The sequence below is a fragment of the Phyllostomus hastatus genome, unplaced genomic scaffold, assembly GCF_019186645.2.
Source record: "Phyllostomus hastatus isolate PE091 unplaced genomic scaffold, TTU_PhHast_1.1 phas_contig_1, whole genome shotgun sequence".
In the NCBI taxonomy this organism is placed as follows: domain Eukaryota; kingdom Metazoa; phylum Chordata; class Mammalia; order Chiroptera; family Phyllostomidae; genus Phyllostomus; species Phyllostomus hastatus.
In genome coordinates this window covers 913,289-921,095 of record NW_025333498.1, presented here as the reverse complement: position 1 = coordinate 921,095, position 7,807 = coordinate 913,289, and positions in this window count along the sequence as shown.

The window sequence follows — 7,807 nt, the reverse complement described above, 5'->3', positions numbered from 1 at the left end:
CATCAGGAAACTCTACAAATGGCCTTTCCCACAATTTAGTATCTCTAGGGACATTAAAAAAATACCCAGGCCTGGGCACCACCCCACCTTTGTAATTACACTCAGGCTAATTAGCCTAGGGTGAGCTGTAGGAATTTTTAAAAATTCCTGGATAATTCAAAATGCAATCAAGGCCGAGAATCATCTTGGTAACTGATATCTGGAAATACCCAAAGAGATTTGAACCCTGTATGAATAGGTTATTTTAGCTCTAAGATAGAGGGACTTCCTTTTTGGTTATAGGAATCCAATCATTGCTATCAAACACTATATCCTAAGTGAAATGTTCTCAGTAGTTCCCTCTATCACTTTCAGAATAAGAAATGGTCCTACTCTGAATTTAATGTACACAGAGTAAGACCATTATGTACTCTGTATATAATGTAAGGAATGTACTCTGTACTTTAATGTGTTGAATCTTTTTTAACACATTAAAATCGGCATTCTGAAACTCTGTCGATTCTTTTGCTTGTTTTTATAGCTGTCTAGAAGTGATGCGCGGAGCACTAGTAACAAATTAGGCTTCACCTTAAGCCAAGAGCTAATGTATGTGAGAGAAGTTTGCTCATCTTTTTGCCCATTAATGCTTAATTATGCATTTCATTTTAAGTAAAGTTTTTACTTGAAAAGGTTCGTTAGTAACAATTAGTCTTCTCTTTTCTAATTTATATGCACCTGTTTCTAATTACAGTGGCACTATGTGAACCTTAGAAAATGTTAAACTCTTTAAAACAACTTGGATATTTCTGCCTACCCGAGGATATTCATTTCCCTGTTTAAGAAATGAATCTTCCTTCTTCAACCTCAAATGCATTCCCTGTATCTTTTTGGTATAATGATATGTGTGTATCTCCAATAAATGACAGGTAAATATGAGAATCTATATTTGTTCTTGTTCTGAAGGCCTACCTCTCAATGAAGGTGGTATGTCTGAATTTAAAAAAGTGACAAGAAACTCTGAAAAACAAATTGTAATCATTAGATTTTTGTTTAATTCTGTTGCCCTGCTATATGACTGAATTATCTGTATGCCTTCTGAGCTCAACAAAAAAACCTTTTATGTTGAAGTCCTGATCCCCAGTGTAGTGGTATAACTGAGCAGCCTTGGGTTCAGCCACCTGCGGCTGTGCACAAGCATAACATGGGGACTGGTGGAGTAGGAAAGAGGTTTTTATTAAGAGGGTACCCAATTTGAGGGAGCATCCCTGCTTCTAGCCAACCTCTTCTGCAAGGCACAGAAATTCCCTTGATCCCAAAAAGAGTGACATGCAAACCCATGCCCAGAATGCCCCATCATTCCCTGTCTGTCCTTTTTGGACCCAGAGGACTCTACACACACGAGTCTCTCCAGCTTTCAGACTCCCTCTTTTTGGGATATGCACCTGTAGGCTCCAGCGTTGCCATAGCCTCACACAGCTTTCTCCCTCTTCAGGCTCCGGGTGTTGCCAGACCACTGTAGCCACCATGTGAGGGGACTCCATCTGTGGGGCCCTGGGGCACCAGGCTGCTGTCACCCCCAGGGCCCATGTTGGTTCCTAGCCCATGCTTCTCTCTGTGCATTGGTCTCAGAGAGAGAAAATGGAAGCATTCCCAGACCTACACTACCAGAAGGGGGTTCCTGCCGGGGTTCTTGCTGTAGGACGCAGAGCCACCGCTCTCAGTGCCAGTCTCTGCCTCTGTGAGCTGGCTCCAGAGACTGTGCAAGGCAAAAAGCTCACGGGGCACCAAGTAGGCCCAGTGAGAAAGAGAGAGCATGCTCTGTTTTAAATCTTTCCCCCAAATCCCACGTGCTGTGCGAGTTCCCAGCCAACATCCATCCTATGTGTCAGTCTGCACAGCATCTTTGCACTGGGTGTGGCCTTCTCAGCCCTCCCAGCCACATTGCCTTGTTTACAGTTGCTTGAAGCTGCGGCCTCCTCTGTGACCTCTTTTCCAGCTCCCACATCATGCTCTGCATTGCTTGGTTGCCAGGGCAACACGTCCTAGCGTGGCTAGCCTCCTTTATTAACATTGCCTGGGGCAGCAGCCTCCTTCGGACTCTACCCTTTCTTCCCTACCATCTTCTCCGCCTTGGGGTTTCTCCCCACTCCTTCTTCTGGGGAGAGGTGCTGGCTCTGGGGCCACTTCTGAGGTTTCTTCGGCTGCTCCCCAGCAATCTGGCCTGACTCATCCAGTGACATTGACTTTAGAGGGTGGAGCCTTTGGGAGGTAATTAGGTTTAGATGAAGTCATTAGGGTGGTGCCCCTCTGATGGGATCAGTGCCCTTACACACAAAAAAAGGAAAAGGCCGGAGCCCTCTCTCTCTCTCTCCCCACCATGTGAGGACACAGCAAGAAGACAGCCATCTGCTGTCTAGGAACTGGGAAGTGGGCCTGTACCAGAAATTGAATCTGTTGGCACCTTGATCTTGGACTTTCCAGCCTCCAGAAAGTTAAGAAATAAACATTCGTTGTTTAAGCCTGCCTATTTTGGGATTTTGTTATAGCAACCCGAAATGACTGAAATAGACCCTCAGAACCTAAACGAAAGCCACTTAACTAGTATTGGAAAGTCTTCTGCCAGAATGTGATTACTCCCATTGCAAAGGAATGGCCATAAAAAAATTATCTATTTTTAATAGCAGAATCTTGAGGTAAAAGCACATAATTCTGTATTACCCATAATGGTAAATGGGGAGAAAGTTTTACTTACAACAATCTGTTCTATAATATTAATATAGAATTTAAATATATATATCAATCATTGCTATTTAACAAATAAATTCTTATTTTAGCAACTTTCAGAATTTCAATATAAATTAATCTTTAAAAAAAGACTTTTTAAAATAAAAGAACGGCCCTAACTGGTGTAGCCACAAAGCGAAAGGTCATTGGTTCAATTCCTGGTGGGGTCTCATGTCTGAGTTGCAGGTTCAGTCTCTGGTCAGAGCATGTACAAGAGGCAACCGATTAATGTTTCTTGCATCGATGTTTCTCTCCTTCTCTTTCTCCCTCCTTTCTACTCCCTCTAAAAAATATAAACTAATTAATTTTAAAAATAGAATGATGTTTAAACAAGATCATTTAATTGATTTTAGCTTATGATTATATACATATAGCACCATAAGTCATAGATGTAAATGTTACCTTAAAAAATAATCAAAATTAATCCCATACTAGCATTGCAAAGGAAATTCTCTTTTAAAGGTAAAGCATAGGGAAAATATTTTTGCAACACAACAGTCTCATTCTTCCCCTGGGCATCTTTTGTTTTGCAGCATCCTCCTTTTCCCCTCCCTGATCAACTGTCAAATGCCACATGACCTCTATGACATTCCGCCCCAAGCCTGGCTAGCCCCAGAGAGCTCCCGGGTCTCCTCTCACATCAGAACTTAGTCATCCTTGTCGCTTTCTCCCTTTGACCTCAATATTCTGGTAAGAACCTGATGAGCAAATTCTTATCCATATGAGCTGTTAGTAACTTCGTTCTGAGTACATTTAATGATTTTTCGTAATGATCATCTATAGCTTCTATATTTAAAAGAGAGACTTATCTTAATACTGAGAATGGAAATGATGTTGTTAAAAAAGAAACTAAACAAAGTACCCATCTCTCACTTAATCTTTCTGATATTCATTTTAGTAATTGCAAAATCTATATATAACAACAACCCCATTTTTTGTGAGGATTATATAAAAAGAGGTAAGTAAAAGCACTTTGAAGTTTTTTGTATATATAGGAATATTACAGTTGTATGTGTACATGTGAGGCATATACATATATATATATACACATGTATATATATATATATATATATATATATATATATACACACATACACAAAGATAGTATTATCTACTCAAAATGGTGGAACATATGGACCTTTCAGGTCCTTCCTCTACAACTGTCAAACAAAATGAATGACAGTAAAAATATTAGATAAAAAAGAGAAGAGGAATGACCTTTCAACAGAAAAGGATTGCTAGATACCTTGGAGACTACCACTGAGATGCCCAGAGAAATGACTTTTAGAAAAATGGTCACCATTTCATATCTTTCGCCTCCCAAGTCCAGTACAGCTGAATTCAACACAGTGGGAGAATACAGAATGAAAATGGCCCTGTAGGTAATTTCATCCTATTATGTTTATATGAAAGGAAGACTGTGAATTCTATGCTTTTTTTTTTGTTTCCTTTCTTATAATTTTAGTGCACTGATCAGAATCAACTTAAAGCTATGTGCTGAGGGCTATAATTTCATAGGTAGTAGAAAATTTGATGGATGTGTATCCTTAAGGATATAACCTAGGGAAAGCTTCAGAAGCAAAATAAGGTTGTCTTAAGTAAACCCATTTAAGACTAGCTTATCACATAGACTCCCATGCTATCAAATTATAGATTGGTTAGGAGCAGCTGAAAAGCTTGTAAGATATGAGGAGGAAACAAATTCAGGCTAGGGAGTAATCTTAAAACTGCTGAGGCAGGAATATCACTAATTGCATTTTCTGAGTGACATTTTTGATCATCCTACCTTCTCATGAAAGGGGATTTTTGAAAATTAAAAGGGTATTATGGTGCTGAGAAATCAGCCAAGTGGCAATGTGTTTGCCCAGAATATCATTTTCTGCTTTTGTAGGGATTAGCAGGAAGTGTTTTTCTTGTTGTTGTTTTTCCCAGAAATCACACTGTGTCTGAGCAGTTACTTAGGATGCACCTAATACACAGTGTTTCCTGACATGACCATTGGAGTGTATAGAAATCCATGCCAACAAGACATAAATGTCATTGGCTCCCTTTCCTTGTAAGTTTTCAGAAGAGTCTGATATAAATGTACTAATGGGAACAACCAGTAAAGGAATTTCTCAGTGATGAAAAGAAAGAACAATAGGATGAATGGTGAGCGTCAGGGTAAAAACACCAGAGGGAGATAAAGAGAAGTTGAGCTGTATTCAGACTGAAAAATTATCAGAAAACCAACAAACTAATCTGCTAATATGTTAGTGGCTGTGTAGATGTAGCAGCTGCATCACTCATGTTCTGATAACCACTCTTTTCTGTCTGAAGAAAGACTAAATACTCAGGCTCTGGTGTTGCTGAATTCTAGCCCTGCAATAGAGTCATTTAAGGAATGGCACTGGCCTTTTGGAAAGAGAGCTGCTTCTTCTGAAAGCCATGCTATCACTCAAGGAGGCCGATGAGCTCACTGACAGCCAGGTAACCTGACAGAACAAGGGAGAGGACACAAAGGCACTGCTAACCCACCTACGAGAAAAAAGCTGATCCTCCTCTCACCTCCTCCAAGTTCATCTTTTCCAGAAATGCTTGATTGTTTGAAAATCATTATAATGGGTTTTTTCAGCCTATGTATAATTATTTAATATGTCTCTCAATAATCCAGTGCTCCTTAAGATTAGATATATGTTAGATTGACTGCAAACATTTGATTTAGCACTAATTTTATTTGTATATGTTCAGTCTTCATATTTTGTTGATCACATAGCAAGTGTTTAGCCCACAATATTTAAACATGAAATGGGAGTTTGCCACATGACTATTTATAAATCTAAATCATACTAACATCAATAGACTGCAGATTTCACACTTTTCCCCCCTAAATCCCTGTTGCTTAACAGTTGGTCAGTCTAGATAAGAAAAACACTGCTGAGAGGACTTGGTGCTGGGGAAAAAAGAAAGATGTAGAATATTTTCTCACAATATTAAGTAGCATAGTTTGTGTCTAGACAATTTATTATTGTTTTAAAAGACTTACTGAGTACCTACTATATGCCCCCCTGTGCTCAAAAACTGTAGAAGATATGAAAACCAGAATATTATGTAGGTGAAGAAGAAACCCAGGACCAGGTCAGAGCAAGTCTGTACATGGTGAAAGAGAAGCTGTGGGGGAACTGAACTGGAGCTGAAGGTCTGGGAGGAGCTGCCCCTGAGGCCCACCTCCACTGAAGAGCTGGAGCTAAAAATCACTCATACTTTCCCACACTTTTATAATGAGGCCAGAAAAAAATGCTTTTGTAAATTGCTTCTTTCTCTGAACATTTATACCATTGTCCTGGAGCTTACGCTTCTTATATTGTTATTTATCTTCTTGCAGTATTTCCCAACTGTTCTATAAAACGTACTTTGAATTTTCTAAAACCCAGTGAATTATTGTTGCCTAACAGGGAAAATATATTTTTAACAGATTAGAGTGCTTTTCTTTTGTTCACTTCATTGTGTGTGAACTTTCTCTTTTAGTCCATTGCCCAGGGGAGAATTGAAATTTTCACAGCAGAAATACAGAATCTATACACTCTGCTTTAGGAGCCCCAAATAAAAATGTAAAGCTCAGTTTTCTCTTAGCCTAACTTTATTAAGTAAAGGGTTTTCTAAATTTCAAAATTCTTTTCTATATAAAAAGACAAGCCTGGCTAGCCCCAGAGTTGTGAGTTCCAGATCAAGATGGCAATGTAGGACAATGCTGGACTCACCTCCTCCCACAGACACGTGAGTCTGCAGCTACATATGGCACAATTTGCTCTGAAAACAATCTAAAAACTGAGCAATTCCTATGCATCTGGCCAATGAAAGAAAGTCCATATCAAAGTGGGTAGGAGAGGCTGGGCCACAGTCTTACCGTAAACCCCCTGCCCAGCGCAGCACAGGCAATCCGGGGGGTATGCAAAACCCAGAGCTTTTTCCTAAAGAGCAAAGGGTTTAAAACCCATATGAGGCACCCCAAATTTAAGATGTATACCTGAAAGACGAGCCCAAAGACTTCTAGCTTTGAAAACCAATGGGTGCTTGTGATCAGGAGACACACAAAGCTGTAATGATCTGAGAAATGACTCTTAAAGGGCTCCTGCACTCGGACCCACCCACCTCACCTACCTCACCCACCTCAGCACAGTGGCTGCCTATCCAGAGGTGCCCAAACTTTGTGTGAATGAGGCTCATCTGTTTATTTTAAAGCGTGGATCTGAGGCATCTGATTTTGCACACATCTAGGGGCCTGTTGGCTGGTGGGCACCACCTTCGCTTTCTCTGCTTCACTCTAGTCAGCAGGTACCACGTTGTTTTTTATTTTATATTTTTTCCTGCATTCCTTCTACACACTCTCTCTCTCTGCCATACTCCAAATTGCCAGTATCTCATCAAGGGGAGTTTTTACATGTCTGGTACCCCAGTGTTTGAGGTTCCCACCCAGGAGACATGCCCTGATCTCCCAGCTATGAAAGCCAGGGGAGTTTTGCAATCCTGGGATGCACAAGACTGTAACAATTGGAGATACAGTTCTTGGCACTCTGCCACTCCCAGAGCACATACTACATCCTACTGGTATACTACACATAGATATCATATATAAGTAATATCCATCCTATTGGTTCTATTTCTCTGGAGAACCCTGACTAATATAGTCGAGAAGCCTTAAACAGGCATCCTGAGCCCATACGTATCTCATGAAAATGCCATGCAAGAGGGCCAAGAGTTTTTGAGTGGAGGACTAGGAGGTGCAGAGAGAACAGTGGAACATGGGGGATCAGGAGAAAAGGCTGCAGAATACATGAACTTCATGATCAAAGTCAACAGCAACAACAATGGATTTGTTGCCAACAGCAGCTACTCAAGTGACTCAAAACTAACAAGTCACACTCACAGAAGCCAAGGGCCAGCACAGACTAATCATACCACAAAAAAAATTAGGAAAGATACTAAGAAAGGTGTATGAGCCAGTCCACACCCCCAGCCCTCTATGGTAAGATCATATCAGTTTCTACCTAAGCATAATTCATGA